Below are 27,402 nucleotides of genomic sequence, written 5' to 3' on the forward strand. Positions count from 1 at the left end.
ATTTTATTATTTTTAATAAAGTGATATATATCCCAAAGTAGAAGAAGAGCTATTGCCCTAAAAGCTAGCTGGGCCAGAAGAAGGTAGAATTTATTTAATATTTATCTACCTTTTTCTTTATTTCATTTCTCAGTAGGCCAATGGGTTGCGAAGGCCTCATTTCTCTCACACAGTGACGTTAGTGGAAGACGTTCAGCTCTATCACTTATATTGCTCATAATAACTTCTCCAAAATCTGTTTCTCCATTGCAAGAATTCCCAAGAAATTCTCTTTCATCATACTGAATGAAAAGTAAGGGGAAAAGATGCAGGAAAGTCCATTTCTCTGGCTAGCATTCTGAATGTGAGGTGCAAAGAATCAGGACCATTTGTAAAGTTGCAGCACAGAAGATTTATTGAAGCCTTTACACAAGAATCTAGTCAACTAACAGTCAGCACTAAATTGTACTAAATAAGGGCCAATGGACTTGAAATGGGGCTGGAGTTGGATCTTTTGTGGCAACACAAGGACTCTAAACTAATGAAGCATTTAACTCCACCCTCCAGCTCTGCCTGCTCTTCTGCTACAATGAAGGGCTTGTGGCAGTTACCTAACTTGGCACAACACAGTTTCATATACATTCATTTATCTCCTAGTCCATCTTTTCCAATCCATTACTTTTTGGGGAATTCTAATGGACACAGTGGCTCAGTGGCTAAGACGCTGAGCTTGTCGATTGAAAGGTAGGCAGTTCAGCGGTTGGAATCTCTAGTGCCGCATAACGGGGTGAGCTCCCATTACTTGTCCCAGTTTCTGCCAACCTAGCAGTTTGAAAGCACATAAAAAATGCAAGTAGAAAAATAGGGACCATCTTTGGAAGGTAACAGCATTCCGTGCGCCTTTGGCATTTAGTCATGTTGGCCACATGACCACAGAGATGTCTTCGGACAGCGCTGGCTCTTCGTCTTTGAAACGGAGATGAGCACCACCCCCTAGAGTCGGAAACAACCGCACATATGTGCAAGAGGAACCTTTACCTTTACCTTAAGAAGGCCCTATATTGAGAAAAGCTGTTCTTATCCAAAGTTCACTGATTTCTGTGAGGCAAAACAGTTCAAAATCTGGCCATCTTCAGCTCCTCAGAAGGCTCTGACAAAACCTGATCGAGGAATGGGTGAACTAAAGAACAAAAACGCTAGATATACATGGCCAGGCTCAAATCACAAACTAGCTATGAGGAAGGAAAATAATAATTTATGTTGTTCTGCACACAGCCCAAGCAAAACTTCCATGGAGGAGAAATGAAGTAAGTCTGTTCTTTCGCTTCATTTTCCTGAGGCAGAACTTTGAGTACGACATTATCAGCATTGGAAAGGCATCAGTTCAACATAAAGAATACACTAAAGGGAAAAAGAAAAAAAAAATCTAATCTGATCATTTTGGGAGGAAAATGATTTACACACACACACACACACACACAAGATACTTACTTTTATATGTGATGTCATACAATTAACGGTGCTGCTTGTTTTTCATTTTTTTTTATTTTTAAATTAAAAATTTTGAGTTACTAATAGCCATAAAGAGAAACTTAACATGAACCCATCAGTATCCTTGCCTATCTATAATACATTTTAAAGAGAATACTTTTCCTCATTTTATTAGCAGTTTACAAAGTGAGAACCTCATTGCTTTTGCTTCTGGAATCACATCACTCCTCTTCAACACCACAAAGTAGGCAAATACTCATTTATTGGATGGAATGTTTCCCTCTCAGTAAATCCTAAGCATTTCTGCCCAACTCGGCTAAACATTTATCCAATCTGTCCTTGTTATATTTGGGTTATTTCCACAATGAAAACTAGCAGTACAACATTTCATAGAAGGAGAAAAGCTAATATTTTACTATAATGCAATGACTTTCCAAAATGACACCTTTCTCATTTTATAATATGCTATTACATTTAACAAGGTTGCTTTCATTTTGTGCTTAGGAATGAAAGGTGCTATATACAAAATGGAAAGTATTATTAAGATGTGAATAAGAAGAAATGTTTTTCTCTAATGCATACAGGCTGCTTTAGCGATGACAATGCTAATAATAACAAAATCCAAATGTCATAGCTCAAAACAAGTGCAATTAGCTTTATTGGTGAAGGATATCAGAAAATGTCATATAATCAGTAATTCAGCTGATGGAAACTCTACTGAATGAATAAGATGGACATAAAAGGATCATATGAAATATCTTCACTATATCCATTTTATTTGAAATATATATCCTTCCTTGCCGTCTCAACAGCAACTCTAAACTCTCACAGATTATTAACATAACCAAGTGAAAAAAAACAATTCTTTAAAAAGCTGTAAAACATTATATAATGCTATCCAAAACTTATATACCAACAGCAGTGATAAAACAATTCAACCAGGTGTTTCACCAATAATGTTTAACACTACTATTCATGAATGAAATGAAAGGGGAGGAGGGGAGAATTTTGTCCGTACTATGAACCATATTTCTTATTTATTTGTTTGTTTGTGTTTATTCGTTTGTTTAGCATGTGGCATATTATACATGGACTAGCAATATAAATTAACATTTCAACTAAATTAGTAGAACCCAATAAAATATAAATGGTAAAAAGATCTATGCTGAAATATCAATGTCTAGGCCATCTAACCATTGAAGTGCAGCATCATTTATATTAAAAAAAAAACCCATCAGATATTGGATTGGTATATGCCGTCAGCTCAGAGCTGATGACAATGTGATCTATAGTTTGATATGGGACCCCGCAGCCACACTGAGGGGAGGATGCTATGCCCCATTTATACAGAAAGCCCAGGCAGATATCCTGTGAGGTGTGAATCCTCTTTAGGGTTGTCCATTGCTGATGTGGTAAGTTCAAAGCCTGGCACCTTTTTGGGGGTCATTTATATGTCTTCCTATAAATGAGTGTTCAGCAACCCTTTTGGCTTTCCATTGGGAATCAAGTTGTTGAGCAGATGTGGGGGCTCCTTGGATTTGAGTCTTCCTGCTGATAAAGGTTGACATGCACTGGTAGCAGTGAGTTGTTCATAATTTTTCTGTATTCTCTCACTAGTGTATTTTGCCTGGCGGTGCTCAGAACAGGAAGCCAGCAAGTTGGAGTTGTTTTAATACATCCACTTATAATCCTCATGGTGTCATTGAGTCTGCAATATAATTTACTAATATGGCAGCTCTTAAGTCATACAGGAACACAGTATTCTGCTGCGGAGTAGACCAACCATAGGGCTGATGATCTGAGGTTGGCAACTGAAGGTCCCCACTTAGTTTCACATAACTTCTGGAGTTGTTGTTTAAGTAGACCTTTGGGGCTTCATATGCTAGTTTGTTGTTAAGGTGGAATCATATAGTTACTCTTTTGCTGGTGCTAGGAGTGAACCTTCAGTCAATGAAGAATTTTCCCAAGATTTTAAGATCTTTAGATAGGAGGCTGTCAGCCACCTCCATGTGTTTTTCTTGTACTGCTATGGCCAAATCATCAATGTATCCAAATTTTGTGTCCCCTGTTGCTACCATATCTGATATGTATAAGTTGAATAGCGTAGGTGTCATTACAGAGCTTTGTGGGAGGCTATCTTCTAATTATTTTGTCCCCCATTATTATCTGAAAGGACCTATAACTCAGCATGTTATTAATGAGTCTATATTTTTGCAGGGGATTATATGGCACAGTTTGTATAACCAGTCCTTCCAAACTGTGTCGTATGCCACAGTTAGGTCTACAAACACTGCCATGTTGGAATCCTGCTTACATATAGCCTGATAGGCTTATTGAATAAGGGATGGTGTCAAGTCCACCATCTTCAGCTTGGTGCCTCACTGGCATCCTGCCATCAAAGGACTAGGAGTGAGGGGGACAAATGGGCAATAAACCTGAATGTACCTACTGTGGGAGTTAGGGGGGATGACAGCTGAGAAAGAGCAGATCAATATGGAATCACTTTGTGCCAGGCTTCTTCAAGATCATTTACCTTGAATGTGGAAATTTACCAGCCCAAACACCTCAGCATTCTCAAAACATTTCAGCAGCATCACATTGGCTGGCTTTGGATTGGTTATGCGGGGAGGGACGGGGAATGAAGGAAATAGTTTTATGTTGATGCACGGGAAACTCAAGATTCCGCCTGACTTTACCAGCATTTTTTAGTAAAACTACCTTTCACTTCAACCAAATGGAGTTGAGTTTTTCTTTCCTAAGGGATCAGACTGGGGCAGTCTGACAGATGGAATGGAACATAAGTTTGAGTAAACAGATAAGCCTCCCTTTGCTATATGCTATGTTGAAAAAAAAGAATTACACCCCCAACATGCCTGCAATTAAATTGTATGTATTAAAAAACCACATATTAAACAGAATAGTAATACTGTACATAGCTTGGGTCAAATGTTCTTATGTAACCCAATTGAAAATCTCCCTCTAACCAATGGTTAATATTCAAAAGGCAGGGATATCTAGAACATGAAGATCTAAGTACTCATGGAAACATGACTGGAAGAAAACTGGTTTTAAATTATCAGTATCCTAAATTGGATCTGGTTTTAAGTACTAATCTTACCAGTATGAATTAGTGATTGAACACCTTGAAGGAAGAAAGGCAGAAAAGGACTGCCTTTTGATTTTTTTTTGTCACTTTGAGAGAGAATCCCTTAATAAAATAGGTGCTACTTAATGAAGAAAAGTTTTATTAGGTAGGACATTTCTCTACTTCTATTTGTTGCCCTTCTTATCTCCCTTTCAAAACATCATGGGTAAGTTTTCCAATTCATTCCAGAACTGTCATGTGTGCAGACTGTCACAACTTTCATTTCCTCCTGTTTTCTTTCATTTGCCACCACCCATAACTGACATGCACAAGCAAACAAAAAATGCACAAACTGTTGGTAATTTGAGCATATGATCACACCAGGATCCGAGCCAAAAAGTACAAGAATGTGACAAGATTTTGTGTTTGCTGGAAAATGATTATGTATTTCCATTAAAATGTTGGCAATCACTTGGATAAATATATAACAAGAAGAGTCTTTCATTTCCTGGTTTGGGAGGTGCTAGATATATTTGGACCCTATTGAAATGTAGATTGGATTTTGAAGGTGACTGACATAAATACTTAATTTTATGGAGGAGTTCTCTTTTAAAAATAGCTGATGCTTTGTTGGAAAGTTTGGGCAGCGTTTGGAATAGTTGCTTTAAATCAATTATTTTGTAATGATTATTTTAAGGAATTTCAGACATTTCAGAAAGAATTTTGCCCAATACACAACAAGAATACAATCAAATTAAGCATACTAAAATTGCTCAATGTGGACCAGACACCTTAACCTCATTCAAAAAGCCTGAGATGTTACTAGTTTTACAGAGTTTGCTTTTAAAATCAAGCTGATTTCAAATCTGTACCATAAACTTAAATATATACATTTACCATGAAATTCTTGGTATTTATGATTTATGGAATGAAGTGTTGGACTACCTCATAATGCAACATCAAATGAGGTAAACATCTACAAAAGTTTGTTTCTTTGAACTTAAAGTTGAAAGCTTTTATTCTGAGTTGATTAGATATTTCAAAAAATGTAATAGAAAGAATAGACCATGCATTCAGGGTTTTGTTTTGTTTTGTTTTGTTTTTGATAAACACAAAATAAATTTGAGGATAAATTTATTCATATGATTTGGTCATTTCCGCTATTGTTTTCTTTTTGGAGTAATACTGTAACATTCATAAATGGATGTATAGTTAAATGTTCTTATGTTAAAGATGTAAATGCTATTTTGAATTATATTCCACAATCATGGTATTTGATTCTTTTTGAATGATGTTGGTTATATTAGGCATGAGGGAGAAGCAAGAGAATTATATTGAGAAATCGGAAGAGCACTATTATTGTAGATGTCAAGGACTCAATTCAAGAAATGGGTAACATTAATTTTTCAAAAGGCCATTTTCACTGCCAATACGTTTCCCTTTGGCATTGATTTCATAATATTTTACAATAGATAAATCTTTTTGTTTAATCTGATATATTGCCATTAAATATATATGTGGTATGTTTATGTATTACAGTATATCAATTTAACATGATAATTCTGAGGAGGGTTTATTTTTTTTTTTTGTTTGCCCTTTTCATTTCACTTTTCTTTTGTTTGCTTCAGAATATAGCTTAACAATTAATTAGATCATTGTTGGATGTGTTTATAGTACTTTTTTTTTAAAGTCTAGATTCTTGTTTATATTGTTCTGTGGTGATTTCTTCATACTCCTGTAGGAGAGGAAGGTTTAAAATAAACAAAGGAAAAGTATTACTAAGGCCTTGTTCTACTCCACAAATAAAAGTATATGATTTAGAATCTCATAATCCTGTGATAAAGTTGAATATAGAGAATGTCATATAAGCATCCATATTTTTTTATTAGGCATCAAAATGTAATAGTGAAAGATGATCATGTCAGAGGTATGCTATGAAGAATAGAATTCCAGTGAGAGAGAGAAGCACAAGTTCTCTCAGGAAATAACAAATATAATTGTGAGTTTATGGAGGATGACGGGATGGGGAAGGAGGACTTTACCAAAGGAAGGCAAAAGTGAACAGTCTTTTAGCAAATAAATATAGTGTTTATTATACTTATTTGCTGATGAAACTGGAGTCCTAAAGCCCAGTGTGTCAGCACTTCAACCTGCATTTACTCTAGTGCTGACATAAGAAGGAGAAGAGGGGGCAGCTGGCAAGAGGACGCTTGACTTCTCACCTACTTATTTGCCTTGAAGATAATATCCCCTAGGAGATGAGATGGGAGGGGGGACATTCCTGGGAGCTTAAGTAGTAGATATGGGGAGAGTGATTTGGAAGATGGCCAATGAGTGCAGGGGAGTGGGGAACGGAAAGGGAGGGTTTTGGGGCTGGACGTCAGTGTTGGCTTCGTTTGGACTCAGGTTAGGATGTCATGCTCAATAAAAAGGAGTTTTTTTCTTCAAAGATTTTGTTTGAAATGCATTTTATTCGAGATGACCACGAAACTTGACACAGTGTTTTCTTTGAAAGCATGTCAATATGCTTAGAACAAAATGAAAAGAATCTGGAGCAGGGCAGGAAGTATCCTGGGGAGAGAAGGAAGTGACAGTAAATATCTGAGTGGAGAGGCAGAACTATAGGGCCGGAAGGCACTTGGAGGTCTTTAACTCCAAGACCCTCCCAAAGCAAAAGTCCTTATTCCACCCTGGACAAATAATTGTGCAATCTTTTCTTGAAAAACCTCTAGGGATGGAATACCCACAACTCCTGGAGGCAAGCTACTGCACTGATTAATTGTTCTCATAGTCATGAAATTCCTCCTTAGTTCCAGGTTGGATCTCCCTCTGACAAGCTTACACACTCATTGCCCTCAGATGCTATGGAGAATAAACTGACCCAGCCTTCCCTATGACAGCCTTTCAAGTATTGGAAGACAGCTATCGTGTCACTCCTAAGCCTTTTCTTTGTTAGACTAAACATACCTAATTCTGTTAGCTGTTTCATCATATGGTTTAGCCTCCAGAGCCTTTAGCATCTTTGTTCTTCTCTGACTCTTTCTAAGAACTCAGCATTTTTATTGTAGTATGGTGACCAGAACTGGATGCGGTATTCCAAGTCTGCCTTAGTAGTGCAGTACAGAGAAATGCTATCACTTCTCGTGACCTTGATGCTATCCCTCTCTTGATGCAGCCTAGCACAGTATTGGATTTTTTGGCAGCTTCTGGTATACTGCTCGTTCATACTTAAGTGGTGATCCACCAGGACACCTAGATTCCTCTCAAGGTACTACTTCCTATCCTGTACATTGTGTATTTGATTTCTCCTACCTAAGTGCAGGACTTTACTTTTTTTACCACTGAACTGCATCTTGTTGCATAGGCCCCAACAGGTCCATCAAGATCTTTCTGTATCTTGAGTCTATCTTTCAATATGTTAGCAATGTGCTTAGTGTTGTTTGTAAATTCATTGAGAGCCTCCAATCACCTCATCTATGTCATTTATGAAGATGTTAAAGAGCACTGGGTCCAAAACAGAAGCTTGAGGTGCCTTACTACATGCTTCCTTCCAGATAGATGTAGTTCCATTAAAAACTGACTGTGGTTGGTCAGCCAACTGCAAATCCATCTGGTGTTGGTACTGTATATCCTGCATTGTTCTGTCTTATCAAGAAGTAGCCTGTGGCCTACTTTATCAAATGCCTTATTGAAGTCTAAGTACACTATATCTACAGCAGGGCTGTCAAACTCCTGGCCCATGGACCGGATGCATCATGTGCTGGCCATACCCACGCCCTGTTTAGTGAAGGGGGAAAAAGTCCTGATACATCATGCCACCGTGATGACGTGAGTTTGACACCCTTGATCTACAGCATTTCCTAGATTCACTAATTTAGTCACTTTATCAAAGAAGGCAATAAGGTTTGTTTGGCATGACTCAATTTTAATAAACTCATGCTTTATTTGGACATTTATTATCTCATTTTTAAGCAAACCTGAACCTTTCCCAAGCAAACCTGAACTGTTTTTCTCTCTAAAATTTCCATCCATGAAATCCATCCTAATCTCTTTTAGTTTATTGAAGTCAGCTCTCTTAAAATCTAAAATACCAGTCAGACTTTGTTCAGTTATCTGTGTCTGCATTATGGTGAATTCTAATATGATATGCCCAAACTTCTCCTAGCGTTCCCACAACTTCTACTTTCTAACCTTTTCATCCCTATTTGTAACAATTAAGTCCAGTGCAGTTGTCTATCTAGTTCCCTCCTCCATCTTTTAGACAACAAAGTTGTCAGCTAGGCATGTCAGAAACCAGTGCAGTAGACATCAGGGGAGGGTCTAAGTGTGTAGTCTATAAGATATGTATGCATGTTTGTGTGGGTGAGAGAGTTTGTTGGTTAAAGTACTGGACTAGGGGCAGGAAGAACTAGTATCTAGTCTACATTTAACAAAGCAGCTAATGTTGGGCCAGTCCCTCTGTATCAGCCCAAGTATCATAGGGTTGTTGTAGGAGGGGAAAACAGGAGAAGGAGTGCATTTCTGCTGCCTTGATATCCTGGATGAAAAATGGGATAGTAATAACCCATTTGCTTGTTTTTGTATGGGGTGTGTCTTGCCCAGTACATATACAGATATGCTTCTACATGCTTGGAACTATCATGCACATGTTTTTTTTTTAATTTTTTTTAATTTTTCAAAAACACAAACAAAACAAAACATAAAAACATTATCATTCCATACAATTATAGACAGTGTATCAGTTGGTGGCATTTTTGTGCTCCTCCTCTCTTCAATTTATCACTAAACATGCTAGCTTATTTCCAAAAATTTCAACATCCATTTACATCATAATTATTTCCAATTCTTATTCTCTATCCATTGGTAAAATAAATCCCATATCAGATAGTATTGTCTATCTTCCTGCTCTCTTATTTCAAATGTCAATTTACTCATTTCAGCACATTCCATCATTTTCTTAATAATTTCTTCATCATTAGGTAACTTTTCTCCTTTCCAGTTTTTAGCAAATACAATTCTAGCTGCTGTCAAGAGATTCACAATTAAATATTGCAGTTCTTTTTATATGTCTCCGGTATAATCCCTATCATGCACATGTTTTGTTTGTGTACATGTGTGTCTCCAAATAGCATCAATGATGCTCCATGATGCATATTTTAATGTGACTGTATACACAAATATATGATTTGGTACCTGAGGCACCTTTGATTCATACGTAGGATATGAAAAAAATACTCTACTTTTACTTTCATCAATTTGCTTTCTGTCCAAATTCACCCATCACAGTTTCTGCATGAGCAATTACCACCTCCTGGACAGTCATTGTGTGAGACACACTCTAAAATTCCATCTATACAGTGAGCTGCTTAAGAAGGATGTGAATGAAATTCCAGCTAAACTACAGAAAATACCAAAATGGTCAGATTATTAGTAGATTGCAGGCTATAAAAAATTAGCAGCATTGGAGCTCAATGTCTCCTGAAAAATCCCTCATAGCAACGCAAAAAGCTTGAATCATATTGTCTGTGACAATTTTTAAGGCTCTGTTTCCAGGCAATGGTGCCATTAGGGAAGGACAATGCACAGAAATCTGATACCACACTTAAGAAAAGGCATCCAAATACAGCTGAATTTTTGACAAAAGCAAAGTTATGCACATTAGCTTCCAGAGAGGTATACATTACTTTCAAAACAATTTGATTATATTCTGTACTCTGTATAATAAATTCTGTACTCTGAAATTACCTAAATACACTTTAGCTTTTTGTATAATGAGCAAGATAAAGGGCAAATACAGATGGTCCTTGACTTACAACAATTAGTGTAGTGACTGTTCAAAGTTACTGAAGTGCTTTATGACCGTTTTTCACACTTATGACCCTTGCAGCATCCCCATGGTCATGTGATTTACATTCAGATGCTTGACAACTGGTTCATATTTATGACAGTTGCAGTGTCCCAGGTGATCACCTTTTGTGCCCTTCTGACAAAGTCAATAGGGAAGTCAGAGTCACTTAGCAACTGTGTTACTAATTAACAACTGCAATGATTCACTCAACAAATGTGGTAAGAAAAGTCATAAAATAGGGCAAAACTCACTTAGCAAATTTCTCACTTAGCAACATAAATGTTGGGCTCAATTGTGGTTGTAAGTTGAGGACTACCTGTAATCACCAGAACCAGCTCACCACAAATTCAAGAGAGAAGGATCAGTTCTTACATATTCAGTCTACAAAGCATCCTTAAGCTTATAAATCATAAGTTTGTTCCATGAAATTAGACTTTTGTTAAGAAGCCTTTTTGGCAGCTTCTTCACCTTTGTTGAAATGTCACTAAAGTTGCCTATTGTCACCCAACAGCTCAAGCAGTTTCATAGAATTCATCTGAATTATTTAGTTGGAGTTTAATATCATTAATTGTACTTTTAAACATTTTTAATCCAGGACTATGGGGTAAACATGATTATGAAGTGAGGCCATTTCCAAAAGTTGAACTGACATACAGTATACTATTTACTACACAACCGTCATAGGGGGAGACACTCGTCACTTCTCCTAATGACAATCCTGATAGGCTGCAGTTATAAACAATGATGAGATGAGATGATTCACCAGCTGATGGAACCATGCACTAACTTTCGCCTGCTCCAGTAGTAAAGGTATCAGGTCCAATGTCATGAGAATAAGGATCCCTCAGAATAAAATGTGGCACTGCTGTTTCCTAGTTGGGGATGTCAAGGTTTTAACTATAAACACAAATCTAGGAGGATTTACATTCTCATTGAGGGAATCATTTGGAGGCTGCCCACCCTCATTGAGGGGAACAGGGTGGCTTCTCTTTCTGCTTCTCAGATTTCTTTTTCTCTCACTTTTTCTTTTCTTCAATAGAAGGCTGACAAGTAAAAGACTCTTCTCTCTTCCTACCCTTTGAACACATTGCTTGAAATTACATCATGGAGTATACTGAAAGCAGCCTGGGAGCTGCAGGTGTTCTTTGTAAGTAGTGCAAGAATTTGTTCTCACACAGTCAGTGAAAAACAAGATAATAGAAATTCTGACTGTTGCAAAAACAAATGGTAGATGGAAAGAGGCCAGCCTGTGCAAAGGAGGGAATCAAGCAATCTATTATGTAGGATGGGAAGGGAAAGGAAATATACGAAAGTTTGAACACTGTTTCTATAAATCTTGGATCACAGCATTTTAATCACAGCACAGCTCTTGTTGAATTTTTGTTTTGGTTATGGCTTCCCAACTTTCTTCAATAAATATTGTCATAAATTCTTGAATTTCTTGTGAAACTGCCTAAGTGGCTGTAGTTCTGCCCACTGGATGAAGTCTGACAAGTAGAACTCGGGAGCTGCATCTGTGCCTTTAACAGTTGACACCCATAATAAGTTTGTGTATGTTTTTTTTTATTATTATTATATTAAGAATGGACAACCTTAATCATATCAAGTAATTTCTGTGATTTCCTTTTCATGATATTGAACAGGGACTATCTCTTGTTTCTACTTGGTGCCACAGAGACAATACAAGATGATTCACATGTGACCCTTCATCACTTATTTACTGCAGCATTAAGTAGTGACTTGATTTGCATGGGTGAAAGAACCATTGCATGTCAAATACTTGAGCATTATCTCAGATAATGTCAAGCACAATGTTGCTCAATAACTGTCCTTTTCATATTCAGCTATGAGTCACCAAGTAATAAGTTATCAAATGATAAATGCCAGTGTATGAATCAGACCACACAGTGTTCCTCAAGAATGATTTCAAAACCCTCCCAACATTGCCTTTAAATCTTCACACGTTCCAATCTCTAGGTTACTGGAAATGGAACGAACCTGACATGGGATACACTGTCTCAGAAAAAGTAGGAACAATGTCCCTCCTTCCAACCCCATCAAGCACCCCTCTTTATTTTGGCATCTTACACAGAAAACCCCATGGGAGTCTTCCTAAACACAGCAGCAATCAATTCAATAAAATGCCTCTATATAACGGAAGGGGCAGTTATATCTTATGCAGATGTATGGCTCCTGATGTCCTAACTATTCAAGATTAAGAGCATATCTCCCGTGCATCCATGGCTATATTTGCATACGCATTTCTTTCCTTAACTATTGGATATAAATGCAGGGTCACATCGTTATCAGAATGAATACATATAGGGCTAAAATAAGAAGACTCAGAAATTTAACGTAGCTCATTTCATTTATAATCCTCATTCATCACTTACAGTAGATTAGAGACATATTTTAACAGTCAAAGGTCACAATGCAGACATTATTAAAAATCTAGGCAATAAACTAGCATGGTATACTGAATAATAATATTACACAACAGGATGGTGATGATCAAACAGAATTTCACCAAGTCACCATCAACTCTCAGCTAAGAGAAAGATAATAATTTCCTCCTTTGAACTTCCATGAAAATTGAAAAGAACCATTATTTAGATCTTTCCACCTTATTGTACAAAGCAAACAGCAACAATACTTGTGTGACAGATTTAACTTCCATCAGGCTAGGGCAAAGGTGCTCTTGCAAAGGAATACTATTAAATCTCCTTTCTGGCTGTGATGCCCGCAAAATACCAAATCTAAGCTAAAGTAAGAGCCATGAGTAAGTTTGGTATAAAATATTAGCATAGTAAGGAGTTGCTGAAAAGTGTATTCCAAACAAAGAGGGTAGAAAAAGTGTTTAACTCTTTCTATTATTTCAAAAATCTGCTGTTTCATCTGAGACAAGGCCCTCTTGAATTATATCAAAGTCAGATATTGGACAGAGAGCCTGCTGAATTTTAAGTCCAAACTAATACTTGTCATTCATGATGATGTAAAATTGTCTTGTAAGTTCAAAGAGGTTGAGAAGCTCACAAAGAAAATTAATTTAAGCCAAAATTTCAAGTGGCAAAGCCATTTTAAATTAGCATTCTCACTAGGGACGCTCTAGGAATTCATTTGAAAGTGAACAGTCTTGACTTTCTGAAAGCATATGCGGTTATACAATTATTCTGATGTTGTCTAAATTTTATGAGGCAATTTTTGACTTATGAAATGCAGGAAAAAAGGCAGAAAAAGTTGCAGTCTTGACCATAAACTGAATGGTATATAAAATGTGCTGGATTTCCATCTTGATTATTTTAAATGTGGAAATGCAATGAATAAGCATTTGCATAACTTATGTGAATGAAAAGATACAAGTAGTCCTCGCTTAACAACCATTTATGCAGCGACCATTCAAAATTATGAGAGTACTAAACGAATAGTGGTTATGAGTGGTTGTGAGAGAAGTGATTGTTATTTGCACTTCAGAAGCGTAGCTGCCACCATGGGACAAAACAAAACGCTTCTCAATCCCACCCCATTTTCCCCATATGTTCATTTATTCATTCACAACTTTACTCACAGGTGACCAAGTTAGTTCTCCAGCTACCAGTAATAAGGGAGCCACATCCTAGCATTTTCAAGGCAGCCTCATCCCACCCAGGCCCTTATCTTACAAAAGCAAATGTTAAGAGTAAATTGGGTGTAGGAGGAAAGGATATAGCAAAAGACAGGATAGCAGAGGTGACCTTTGCGGACTGGTAGCTATTACAAGCAGGCAAGTCAACTGCCAGGACCACAAGCTACTGTGAGCAGCATGTCCTGTTGGGACTTCTGCTCAGAATTTGCTGGAAGCTCAGTAACTATTAGAAGAAGAACCACACTCAACCCAACTAGTATAAGAACTTTTGGAAGGAGGCAAACTTTACAGAGTTATAGACTTATGTAAACAGTGATTACTGAATGTTAAAGGTCAGAAATGGGGGGGGGTGTAGATAGGCAGGTGGCAGGGAATTGAAGCAGAAGCAAACACAGCAGGGCAGGAGAAGTGTGAAGTCCTTGCCTAACAACCAAACCCAGAGCTATTAAAATGGCTGTCGCTAAGAGTTGTCAAAACATAACTTCACTTCAACCCTTTACCTAGCAATGGAAATTCCAATCCCAATTAGGGTTGTTAAGTGAGAACTATTTGTAATCTGATAAACAAGTGGCACAACAATAATACAGGAAGCTTAAAATGTCTGCTGTTCTGCCTTCCTTGTTTTGTATATTGCAATTTTCACATAGTAGATCCCTGGCACAGACTGTTAGTTTTTAAAATAATAGAGGTGGTTGTTTTGTTTTTTTTCATTGATAGAACTGACTAAAATCCAATCCAAAAAGAATGTGGACTTAATTTTGCAAAATTGACCTTAATGCAGGAAGAAATCATGTACACAATGCACATATATCTCAGATTAGAAGCACTTTCAATCTTTTGTGCCACTTTACAAAAGCTGCTTTCATACTTCGATTCTCTGAATCTCCCATTTTCAGAACATTTAAAAGAGAAACTGGCTCTTCCAGAATCTGACTAAATTCAGCAAGGTCAAAATAGCCATCAGACTTTTGAATAAATATACGAGTTTCTAAAATCTCTACGGAGGAGGATGTATATTTTTTCCTACTTCTAGTCAAAATGGAACTCATTTATTGGCATAATATTTGCTTCCCTTGCCTTTCAGAAATACGAAGTTATGCTTGATGATGCATGAACAAGGAGTTTGTGCAACAAAATTACTCCTGCTTGGTACTATCTCAAATAGCATGCATAGAACTGTATGTTTGAAAGCTTCTCTAAAGCAGGAACACTGCAGCCAGGAAAACAGCATAGTAGGGATTCTTCCCAAACTTTTTCTATGGGAAACAGATGACCAGGTAATTTCTTATCTGTGGTCCAAAGCAGTACAAGAGCAGAGTACAAGCCTTAGTCTAGTCAGCTCATTAATACTTTGTCTGCTTGGAATATCTCTTCAGGTTTCCAAACAGAGAGCATTCGAATCACATACAACCACTAGGCACATCAGGGATTGAGGTTATGAACATTTCCACTCTCCTACTGATTTCTCTTTCCCTCTTTTTCTACTTCATATGCTGATGATGCCAGCTGGGTCCATTGACCTCTTCTTGTTGAGGAAAGACAAGTCTCAGATGTAGGAGGTGAAATTTTTCAGGATTCTAATTACTTGCATTCTTCCGGATGCAAGGATCCACACTTTTCCAAGGATTGCAGAGGAAAGTAATAGTACAAAGTGAGCAATTTTTTTACATGGGTAATTGAACCAATGTTTTTTTTCTCTTCTTCTGATTTTGGGGTAATTTTTTTTTAAAAGAAACTGTGTTAGGCCTATTGTAGGGCTTTTACTACAGGTTTTATATTTTCTGCTTGGGGGAAAAAATGGAAAAGTGTCACCTGCTTCCAATAATTGAATAGTAGAAGGATTTTATGGAGGTGCCCCCCCCAAAAAAAAGATTTTTGGAATGTGCCTTTGTTAAATCTACACCTCCATTATACTTTTATAAACATTTAAAGTTATTACTGAAGTGGACATAAGTTATAAAGAACTGAATAGCCTAATGAATCAATGCCAAAGAGTTTTGTTTTTTTAAATTGCATAATTCTTATGAACTTACATGATCTGAAGAGAAAGCACAGTATGAACTTAAAATAAGATTAATGAATCAATATTCTTTTTCATGTTCATTAAACTGCCCACAGAAACATATGGACTCACTCTATTAGTACTCTATTATGGTCTGATATCTACAAGCCTGTTAATATATGGTACAATTACTGTTAAACTTCAAGGATGTGAATCTGCTTTTATTTATTTATTTATTGGTTCGATTTATATGCCGCCCTTCTCCGGAGTCTCAGGGTGCGTTAAGCAATAGCCTTCATACTTTTGTATATACCTGCTTAGTAGGGCTTCCCCCCCCCCCCCCACAAAGCAGTGTTCTTTTTTATACAAAGTCAGCTTATTGCCCCCACAAACCGGGTCATTTTACCTACCTCGAAAGGATGGAAGGCTGAGTCAACCTTGAGCCTGGTGAGATTTGAACTTGCAGTAATTGCAGGCAGCTGATGCTACTTAACAGCACTTTAGTCTGCTGCACCACCAAGGCTCTTTTGAATGATATATGAAAAATCTGGAATTTATCACTATATGATGGATTTTCTCGGTGTATAGATGGGCTCGTAATAAGGAAGGTCACTATTTGGCTTTGTAAATTTACACTATTTATCCCAAATTTAGACTATTCACCGCAAATTTTCAATCTTATATTACAGACAAAAGGTTACTTTTGGTTTAAAACACAGCATCAATGAAAGATTTAGTAATCTAATTTCTTACAGTCAAGTCTTAAGTTTAAATGCTATTTTCTGTATGTGAAGTAACATTTTCATAGGATTTTGGAATATAGGTTTGGAAGGTTTGGAAGTGAACCAATGTAATATATGATCTGGATTTTGGTCTAAGTGTGTAGATTCCTAGGTGCAAATCAACCCTCAGCCACATAACTTCTGGATTAGTTATCCTCTCAGTCCAATCTGCCGTGTGTTGAGGAGAAAAATGGAAGATAGGGCTAAGTACTCTGGATTGCGCTAACAAACAAACAAACAAACAAATGGATTCTGTAAACAGAGTTAATCTAATTTAGCCCACTCCCAGGCATGATTCTACTATTACAGCACTTCTTTTTTTTTTTTAACATAGTTACAGCAAAAGAAAAAGAAAAATTAGGATCTAATGTGTAGCCTGACTCTTAAACCTGCCCACCCTGGTTTTAGATGAGACATTTGTATTATGAAGAACATTCATTCATTCATTCATTCATTCATTCATTCATTCAATTTATGTGGCCAATCATTTCAAGCATACGGTATGATTCTGGGTGGCTAATAAGGAATAAAAACAGTGAAAACATCATAACAGAAAAACAATAAATAACTATTCCTAGCTGCCAAAAACAAAATTAAATCTTACAAAAAACAATTGTTTTGATTCAACAGTAATGCACTGAGTTTGGCTAGGTTCAGTAAATTTAAACATTTTGTGAAAGCAAAAGAAGGAATTCCAACTTGAAGATAACCTTTTCTTGCTTATGGATATGTTCATGTACAGATTTTAAGCCAAAGGCATTAAACAGTACATAAACACACTGCTGTTGGAATGCCAATTGCTTAGCAGAGAAAACACATAAACATGTTTGTATATGAGTAAGCGAATTGTGTTCCCACTTTATCTGTTTACTTAGATTTATGGCCTAAAATACCAGGAACATAAGAATTTTCCTCATCTCTCACCAGCTATGCAAAGCAATTATTATTTTACAGAAAAGGAACTGAGGCAAAGACAGTGGGGAATGGCCCTATCAAATGACTGCTCCTAGGGTTTTTTGTTTTTTTTAATCCATGCAGTTGGTAATATAATGTTTAAAGATTATCTCAATCATCTAAAATAATTAAGGGGCTCTCTTTAGAGAAGGAGATGGTGGATAGTTTCTGAAGATTATCCAAACTCTAGAAGACCTCCAAGGTCTCTTCCCATCTTTTATTGTATGTTCTGTTGATCTCCATTTGGCTGTTGGTGCATAACCCTCCTATTCTAATGTTTACTAAACATCTTCATGGAAAGGCTGTAAGACAAGCACTGACTAGATAATGAATTGGGTTGTTGTTGTTGTTTTTGCTGTATTCCTGTTTATGAAATAAAATCTTCACTTTCACCATGTAAGAGAAAGGGGCAAGAATGTTTACAAGGATAAAAGCACCATAGCATTCTAAAAGACAACCAGTAATTGCAAGCAAAGCTTTAAAAAAGAATCCACCCTGATCACTTAAAAATACTTTGCAACTATGATTAAAAAAAAAAAAAACAGATGTCAAAAGAAACCTAAAATATTGACTCATTTTAGGTGGAATAAGATTAATGTTTGCAGTGTATAATAACAATCACTTAATGTATCGGGAAAAGAACCATTATCGACAAATTATGAACCATGACTGGAAACGGATGAGCAAGCTTCTGCCGCGCCTCTGTTCAACAATAGGCACACAAAGAAAACATCTTAGGACTCTATCTTAATTGTTCCTAAAAGATTTCCATATAAATGTTTGCTTAGTGGGTGAGCTGGGATGTTCAGAGACACCATCTCAATCCTTTATTTCATAACAACAACAAAAAAAAAACATTTCATCTCTTAAGGTTGATGAAATTGATGCCGACCCCAAATTTTGCAGCTCAACAAGTATGTAATCTCTTTACACTTTTAGCAAGATCCAAAGGGCAACAAAAACCAAGGTTATCAAGAACTGATCTAGAGCGGGGTGGCTAAAGTTTTTAGGTTACAGTAATTTATCTGGGTCATCTACTTCAATATTTGCCGTGTGTGAAGCCAGACAGTGATTTAGAAAAACAAACAAATATGTTTTATGGCTCAATGTGATATGTGAATTAGGATACTGTAGTTTCAAGGAATTATGAGCGAAAGAAATGATGGCTTAAGTTAATGAATGGACTTCTTATATGATTCAGAGTCAGCGGCAGGATCCACGTACAAATTGCCTTGCTGGGAGCCCCTTCTTCTATGCATGCTAGTGACCTCCATCCATGCTCATGACCTGTGGTGATTTATAGTATTTTGGAGGTTTATGATTCTTGAGTCATTTCCAAAGAGGGAAAAAATAGCTGCTGTGAACAAGTGAAAGCAGTCCCTATACAATACATCAGAGAAATTGGATGTGGAAGCATTGTTAAAAACACAACGGTGGTAGCTCTATTCCGCTCATCTTAAACAGAAACCGTGTCTCTGGGTCTATTTGAAGTTCCTTGTGGGTTAACAATCTTCCTAGTAAAAAGGTTCCCCATTTCTGTCTTAAAATATCATATTTCCCATCATAATGTTTTGAGCTTTTTGTTTCTTTCTCAGAAGCAAAATCTTCTTTCCCCCCCCCCCCGCCCCTCCTATTGGCACCCAATCAATAAAGCTGCACCACAATCCATGTATCATGGGATTCTGAATCTGACAGCTATTGTTAACACATCACTCAAGAAGGCTGGAGTTGAATTTATATAATGCCAACAGGGCAAAGTGACACTTCAGATTCCGTTTACAGCCTTTGTTTGGTGAAGGTTGGCAAAGAAAAAAAAGATGACCGTGTGACAAAGGTGTTACGTTGTCCCGAGGCACAACCCTGCAGGGATAGGGCATCGTTCCTTCTCCACAGCCTATGTTTTTTTTTTTCAGAATAAAACAAAAGTGGTCCTGTTCATTATCATGTATGACTTCAGATTCAGCCCTGATGAAACCTTTGTGCTTACTCAACATGACAGCATCTACAGCTTTTACCGCTTTAAGCCCATTCATTACTAAGTTGGTCAAACTTTGCTGGCAATGCAAAGAAACATCTAACTCTTACTGTAAGTGAGTAATACCAGATATATCCATATGGATTATGAGGAACAAAGAGATTGATTGAAAGCAATTAAAATGTAGTCTGTTGGGATAGGAGGAAAGAAGTCGGAAGCCCTGCTGGGTTTAACTAAAATGAGAAGCAGAGAACAGATTGCTGGGAAAGGGGAAGAAGAAAGGAAAAAGAAAGGAGGAGGAGAAAGAGGAGGAGGAATATAACATAAAAGGACTTGTAGATGAGGAAGCACTTTTGGGGATCTACACGAAGAAAGAATAATAGGAGCTGCAGTGTACTGCAAGAATTCTTAACATATGTAAAGTGGAGAATTAATCAGCAGAGAAGCCAGCCATCAGAAATCTACTAGGGCAATTAAAAAGAACCAACAAAGATATTGTTTCACTTCTAATTTATATGCCACCAGGTACACATGAGGATAACGATGTAGATTCAAGGAAGGAGATAAGTTGCTAATTCTGAAAAATAGCAAGACCGACCTTCTATTGTTTCTTCATCAACATCAGAATTGCTTAGCCCTGATCAAGCATTATACCAGTAGCTATACTATACAGATCGAAATATATATATAAATATATATATAAATAAATATATAGATCGAAAGGTCGGCAGTTCAGCAGTTTGAATCCCTAGTGCCACGTAACGGGGTGAGCGCCCGTTACTTGTCCCAGCTTCTGCCAACCTAGTAGTTCGAAAGCATGTAAAAATGCAAGTAGAAAAATAGGAACCACCTTTGGTGGGAAGATAACAGCGTTTCATGCACCTTTGGCATTTAGTCATGCCGGCCACATGACCATGGAGACATCTTCGGACAGCGCTGGCTCTTCGGCTTTGAAACAGAGATGAGCACCGCCCCCTAGAGTCAGGAACAACTAGCACATATGTGTGAGGGGAACCTTTACCTTTACCATTATACTATATACTGTAGATAGTCCTTGCTTACCAACTATAATTGGATTGGGAACTTCCGTGCTAAGCAACAAAGTTATAAGGCACAAAAACTCGTGGCCATGACATCTTAAAACCAGAGCTCTGGCAATTCTGGTTGTAGTTAGGCAAATCCTGCACAGTTGCAGTGTCCTGCAGTCATGTGATTGCCATTTGCAATCGCCTCTGGTTTCCCCATTGACTTTGTTTGCTAGAAGCTGAAAGTGAAAATTGCAAATGGCAATCACATGACCAAGGAATGAAGCAATATAATTGTGAGCCAGTTGCCATGAGCCCAACTCACAATCATGCAACGGCTGCAACTACAAGGACCCATTATAAGCCCCCCTTGTTCAGCACTGTCATAACTTTGAATGGTTGCTGGCTCTGTAGATCCTAACAGGCATACTGTAGACAGAAGGCCTACTGGGGCTCCTACTCATATTTGAACTAGATCAGCAAACAACAGCCTGTGGGCCAAATCCATCCTGATGCCTGTTTTTATTTATTTATTTGTTCAACTTGTATGCTGCCTTTTTCCGAAGACTTAAGGCAGCTTATAATGTATTTAAAAACCATATATAAAAACTTTTTTTTTAAAATTTGATTTATATGCCGCCCTTCTCTGGAGACTCAGGGCGGCTTACAATGCGTTAAGCAATAGCCTTCATTCTTTTGTATATTTATACAAAGTCAGCTTATTGCCCCCACAAACTGGGTCCTCATTTAACCTACCTTAGAAAGGATGGAAGGCTGAGTCAACCTTGAGCCTGGGAAGATTCGAACCTGCAGAAATTGCAGGCAGCTGTGTTAATAACAGGGTGCATTAAACCACTGTACTACCAAGGCTCATTAAAAATTAAAACATTAAAAACAATTAAAATCCATTCACACCATTCATGGCCGGATCTCACCAGATCACAACAGTGAGATCAATGGCCCCAGGACTGCCAGAAAAGCCAGGTCTTCACCGTTTTTCGGAAGGCCAATAGGGTGGGGATGGTCCGGATCTCAGGAGGTAACTGGTTCCAGAGAGCTGGGGCACCCACAGAGAAGGCCCTCTCCCACGGGCCCACCAGCCAGCACTGTTTAGCTGACAGGACCCAGAGGAGACCAACTCTGTGGGATCTTACTGGTCACTGGGAGCTATGCGGTAGAAGGCGGTCTCGAAGATAACCTGGCCCTGAGCCATGTAGGGCTTTAAAGGTAATAACCAACACCTTGAATTGTGACCGGAGACCAATAGGGAGCCAGTGCATCTTGAGGAGAATTGGTGTAATGTGGGTGTACTTAGGTGCACCCACGACAGCTCACGCGGCTGCATTCTGGACCAACCGTAGTCTCCGAACACTTTTCAAGGGTAGCCCCATGTAGAGCGCATTGCAATAATCTAACTGTGAGGTGACAAGGCCATGTAAAGAGGTTGCATCACCCCATTCTGGAAGCAACCACCATTATCAAAATTTCTCAGAACAGTGCAACCTTTCAAATCGTGCCCATCTGAGAGATCGTGCGAATGGTGACCATTTCCAGAATGGCACAAGGTAGCCTCTGCAGAAAGGCCATGCATCGTATTGGCTCAGCACCCTTTCTGAAAGGTAATCCTCAGAAAAAGTGAGTAGAGCAAGGCACAGTGGGGTGGGGAAAAAAACCACACAGCAGGGCGAGAAAGTGTGCAAAAAAAGGCCCTGGGAACCCCAGTGCAGGTCATTTGTGAGCTGGGCAGGTGCTGCATAGGTGCACAGGCCTGGGCCAGCACTAGGTCTCCCTGGGAACATCTCTAACCTCTGAGACTTCCATGTTCCACTTAATGACAAGAACGGAGAGAGCCAGTGTTGTGATCATTAAGCAACTCGGTGACATTGGTGCCTCACTTAACAACCACAATGACTTAGAACAATAATTCAGGGCTCAATTGTGGTCATAAGTCAAGGACTACCTGTAAATCCAAATCAAGGCTGTGTTGATTATAAATTTAAGGCTATATGACTGCACAGTGCCTATATTTAAAATTGCAATCTATCAAGAGATGGGACTTGGCACTCAGTGAGTGGGTTGTGACTGCTGCTTCTGTGTGGGCATGGAATTTCTTCTGCATAATTTCAGTTGGCTGCAACTCTTAACTTTCTGACCTTTATCTGGGATGTTATCATTCATAAATCAACTTTAATTTCATGCAGCTTTGGCCAAGCTGCTTGGGCATCCTATCAATACTGTTTCCCTCTTTGAATCAGGGTTGATTGACCCATGAAATAGTTCCACTCATCCTAATTTGGGGGCTAATATTTATGAATTAAGTCAATTTTAATCAGAAAATGAAAAGGGAAAAAGATCCAACTAAGCCACATGGCACACAACTGAAACCTTTGTACTATTGTCCAGACTGGATTATGTTCTTTTGGTGTAGACATGTGGGCTTAATGCTCTCTGCCTCTCCCTCTTTTTTGGCATTTATGTGGCTGTCAAGTTGAATTTCAAGTTGCCATTTGCATTTTATGGCTTCATTTCAGACTGGACAAACACATAAAGGGCTTCGAGTGGAAGAGAGAAAGGAAAGCCTAAGTTTCTGGAGCTACCGAACTATTGTTCCTTGATTTTTTTTTTCCTGTTTATTTTTTTTTTCAATGTAAAGTCAGATTCCAGATGGTAAAAAGATGTTGGAGACTATTTCATTGTTCAGGAGTAAGGATATTTCCATCTGTTGGTTGATTCTAATTCGGTTTTCATTCACTTAAGAGGCCATACAATTAAAACTACATTGCAAAATTAAATCTTTTAAAAGGGAAAAACAGAGCAATTTTTTGTCCTGTTTTTAAGCAACTTTTTTATAGGGGGTATACTAAAATATCTTATAGCTGAACAGACTCAGGAAGCCATTTACCACCAAGATATCAAGATCTTTGGTATCTGTTCTGGATGCTTAGCAAAATGTTGAGAAGTTGACATTTTCAAGACCTTGTCATCTAGCACTAGGAGTTGAGAAATCATTTGTTTCATATATTTCTGCAAACATACCTAATGAATACTTCTCAAACATACATGTATATTAATATACACTTCCGAATTGGAATGTCAGACAAAACTTCTTTTTCAGAAAATGGCAATACTGTTCATTATTTTTTTAAAACATGCATAAGAAATTATGTACACAAAATGGATCTCTTAGAGAAAATTATCCATATGCATGCATATACATCTAGAAAATATTGCTGACAAGGCAAAAGCAAATAAAACCTGTAAATTAAAAGAAATGTGAAAGAACAAAACTGCCTTTTTCCTTAAAATTTCCACCAAACACACCAAACAAATTTGGTAACCCAAATTTAAAGAAAAAAGGAAATAAACACCAAAAAATGATCATTCCCACATAACACTCATCTTTTATAACAGCCTTCCCTAATTTAGAATTGTCTATAACTCTTGAGACTACAGCCACCAGAAAGCCAAGAAAAAGAAGTGACAAATAAAGTAGCAACTTAATCTCCACGTTTCTCAGAAAAATTTTTTGCAAGACCAGTCTTGTGTTTTGTTTTCTTTTGTGATCACTTTTAAAGGAGTAGTATAAAGTCTCATAGAGTCTCTCCTTTCTTGCTCTTTAAAAAGTGTCATTTTTTGTGGTGGTATTGTGTGGTTGTTGTTGTTGTTTGCATTTTTCTTAGTGATAAGGTTGCTGCTTATATAAAAGTTTCCTGGTATTCTTTGATGTATGCTGAGATAGTTTTAAAAAGAGATCAGACCAATTTATTCACTAAATAGCCCTAGATAGAAATGGTGTGTTCTGCTTCTGGATAAGAGGAAGTAGATTGGCTGTGATGGCAACTGTGTCTCTGGAGGTGATCAAAACAGGTAAGATGGCAGGGATGGTATCACTAGCAAAGCTTTAAGTCTTTGTGTACCAGTGGTGGTATTCAACCGGTTCTATCTGGTTCGGGCAAACCGGTAGCGGTGGCTGCGGGAGGCTCTGACCACCCTCCCGGGCATCATCACATCCCATTTTTGATGCTCTGCGCATGTGCAGAAGGTCCTGCGCATGCGCAGAGGTGTCGCGGATGAGCGCTCACATAGGCAAACCAGTAGCAAAGGTAAGTCAATACCACCCCTGCTTTGTACATGATGTCAAGACACATGCAAAACAGGTGGGTCTTGGGTCATATTGCCACATCTGCCATATTGCCTGTTTTGATCACCCCTGTGGATGCCACTGCATGTCTATGGAGATTCTCAGTCATGGGTGTCCTAAAGGTGCTTTTTCAAGAGACAACTGGGCTTTCTTGTTTTTCCTCTGAAGACGTTTCGCTTCTCATCCAAGAAGCTTCTTCAGCTTTGACTGGATGGTGGGGAATGGAAGGATTTATATCCCTTGCAAATTACCAATTGTCTTCATCATCCAATCAGAGCTGAAGAAGCTTCCTGGATGAGAAGCAAAACATTTTCTAAGAAAAATAAGACAATCCAGTTGTCGCTTGAAAAATCAACTTTGGGATACCACTGCATGGTGAACACAGGATTTGGTTCTAAATAGATTTTTATTCTTATTTAACAGAGATAGTCTTATAAACTTAAAAGTGAAGTTAAGAAAATGAGCCACTGTAAAATAAAAAAAGGAACCAGAATAATAGCAGACAGTACAAGAAAGACTCTTGCTGTAGATGATTTATTTACGGCTCAGTCATCAGCAAAAAGTCAAATTGGCCTTTGATCCCTAGAATGAACCCAAACTAGATGAGGAATTCATCGTGACTTAAGAAACAAACATGTTTGAATAAATTCTCCTTGCTCCTTACATGGTTCATCTGGAATTCCGTATATTTTCGCTGAAAGAAAACTGCTCAGTTATACTTTGTTCTATCTGGTCTATATTTGCATTACATTTGCATATTCCAAAAACAGCACTGTTTTCCTGTTTATGTTTTTCAATATATTTGGCTTCATTTAAGAACAATTCATGCTAGGTTTAAACTGATGAAAGACCGATTAGCAACAGCAATATTTTTGGCATGTGAAATTGGCTCTAAGCAAGTATTTATTGAAGTGGGAAAATTGCAGTAAATGATAAACAGGATAGAGCTGTGACATTCAATCCATGTTATTTTTCTTTAAAAAGAATTAATATTCACGTAAAATGTATCTTCTTTTACTATCTCCTTCTTAATGCCAATGAACTATAAAATGTTTATTACATCTCCTATCATGCACTATAAGTACCTGTTCATATTTGATCTCTATCACTTGTCTGATTTTCCATTAAAATAATTATAGAATTAGAATAGCAAATTCGTAATGTTGCTTATCAAGCATAAGCACAGTGTGAATGCAGCATACTAATACTGCACATTGTAATAATAAACAAGATAATATTCTGATCAAGTAAGCCATAGACATTTATAAAATATTTCCGGGAAGAAAACAAGTGTTGCTCATACTGGACATGATATTCTAAGATCAGCTTGTCTATCTCTCAACATGAAAATGAAAAGAAATATTTGGTATCTCCTTTGATGTCATCTAAATTCAAATGAAGGTAGGAGGGTCAATTAAGTTGGCAAAAATTCCACTTAAAATTAGTAAATTAGTGGTTTCTGTTACAGGAAATCATGGGGAGTAATAATGTTAACTGGATCTAATTACTTGGGTTTCAAGTTAATTAAATTAAATTATATTATATTGCATTTTTTTAACCAAACCCTGTCAACTTTTTTGTCCTAGTTATGCTACTGAAATGTAGCTTTTGACCAGAGAAAAGTTGTACATCTTTTGTCCTGAAGCTTGAGTGAAGTTGATTCAAGGCTGACCTCAGCCTTCATGTAAAATTTCTCCAGAATAATAAAACTGACTATGAATTATATCCAGATCAAATTATCTGGACTGTTCAAAACATAAAATGTACTATCAATGAAACAAAAGGATACTTCTGGAAGTTCAAACAGGCAATGGAGACACACGCTGAAAAGGCCACAGTGCCTCTTTTATATATTACAGTGTGTATCATTCCAAAATTATTACCGGTAGTAAGTCAATAGCTTCAAACTGAGTGGCTAAATCTGTCTGACAATAATATATTCTACCAAAATAATTTAAAACAGATTACATAATTGTAAATTTCATCTCATTAAAAAAGCCACGAATGAGATTTAATTTCAAGACAGAAAATGAACTGTCCTCAACATACAACTACAACTGAGTCCAAAATTTCCATTGTTAAGCAAGGCAGTTATAAGTTTTGTCCCATTTTAGAATCTTTTTTTGCCAAAGTTGTTAAATGAACACTGCAGTTGTTAAGTGAATCATGTGGTCTTTAAGCGAATCTGGTTTCCCCCATTGATTTTGCTTGTTGGAAGGTTACAATCTGGGAAGGTTACAAATGGGGATCACATAACCCCAAGACCATGCAACTATCATAAATACCAGGGGTGGGTTCTACTTACCTTTACTACTGGTTCGCAATGGGATTGTGCACGTGCGTGCGTGAAGCTCACATGCGTGCCTTGCTTCCACGCATGCACAGATTGCTGATGACGTCATCTGGGGCTGTGGGTGGGGCCTCCTGTTGGTTTTACTATCGGTTCTTGTGAACTAGTCTGAATCGAGGGCAATCCACCACTGATAAATACATGCCAG

This window comes from Pituophis catenifer, unplaced genomic scaffold (assembly GCF_029215685.1).
Source record: "Pituophis catenifer annectens isolate HBS135680 unplaced genomic scaffold, rPitCat1.0.hap2 SCAF_2, whole genome shotgun sequence".
NCBI classification, from domain to species: domain Eukaryota; kingdom Metazoa; phylum Chordata; class Lepidosauria; order Squamata; family Colubridae; genus Pituophis; species Pituophis catenifer.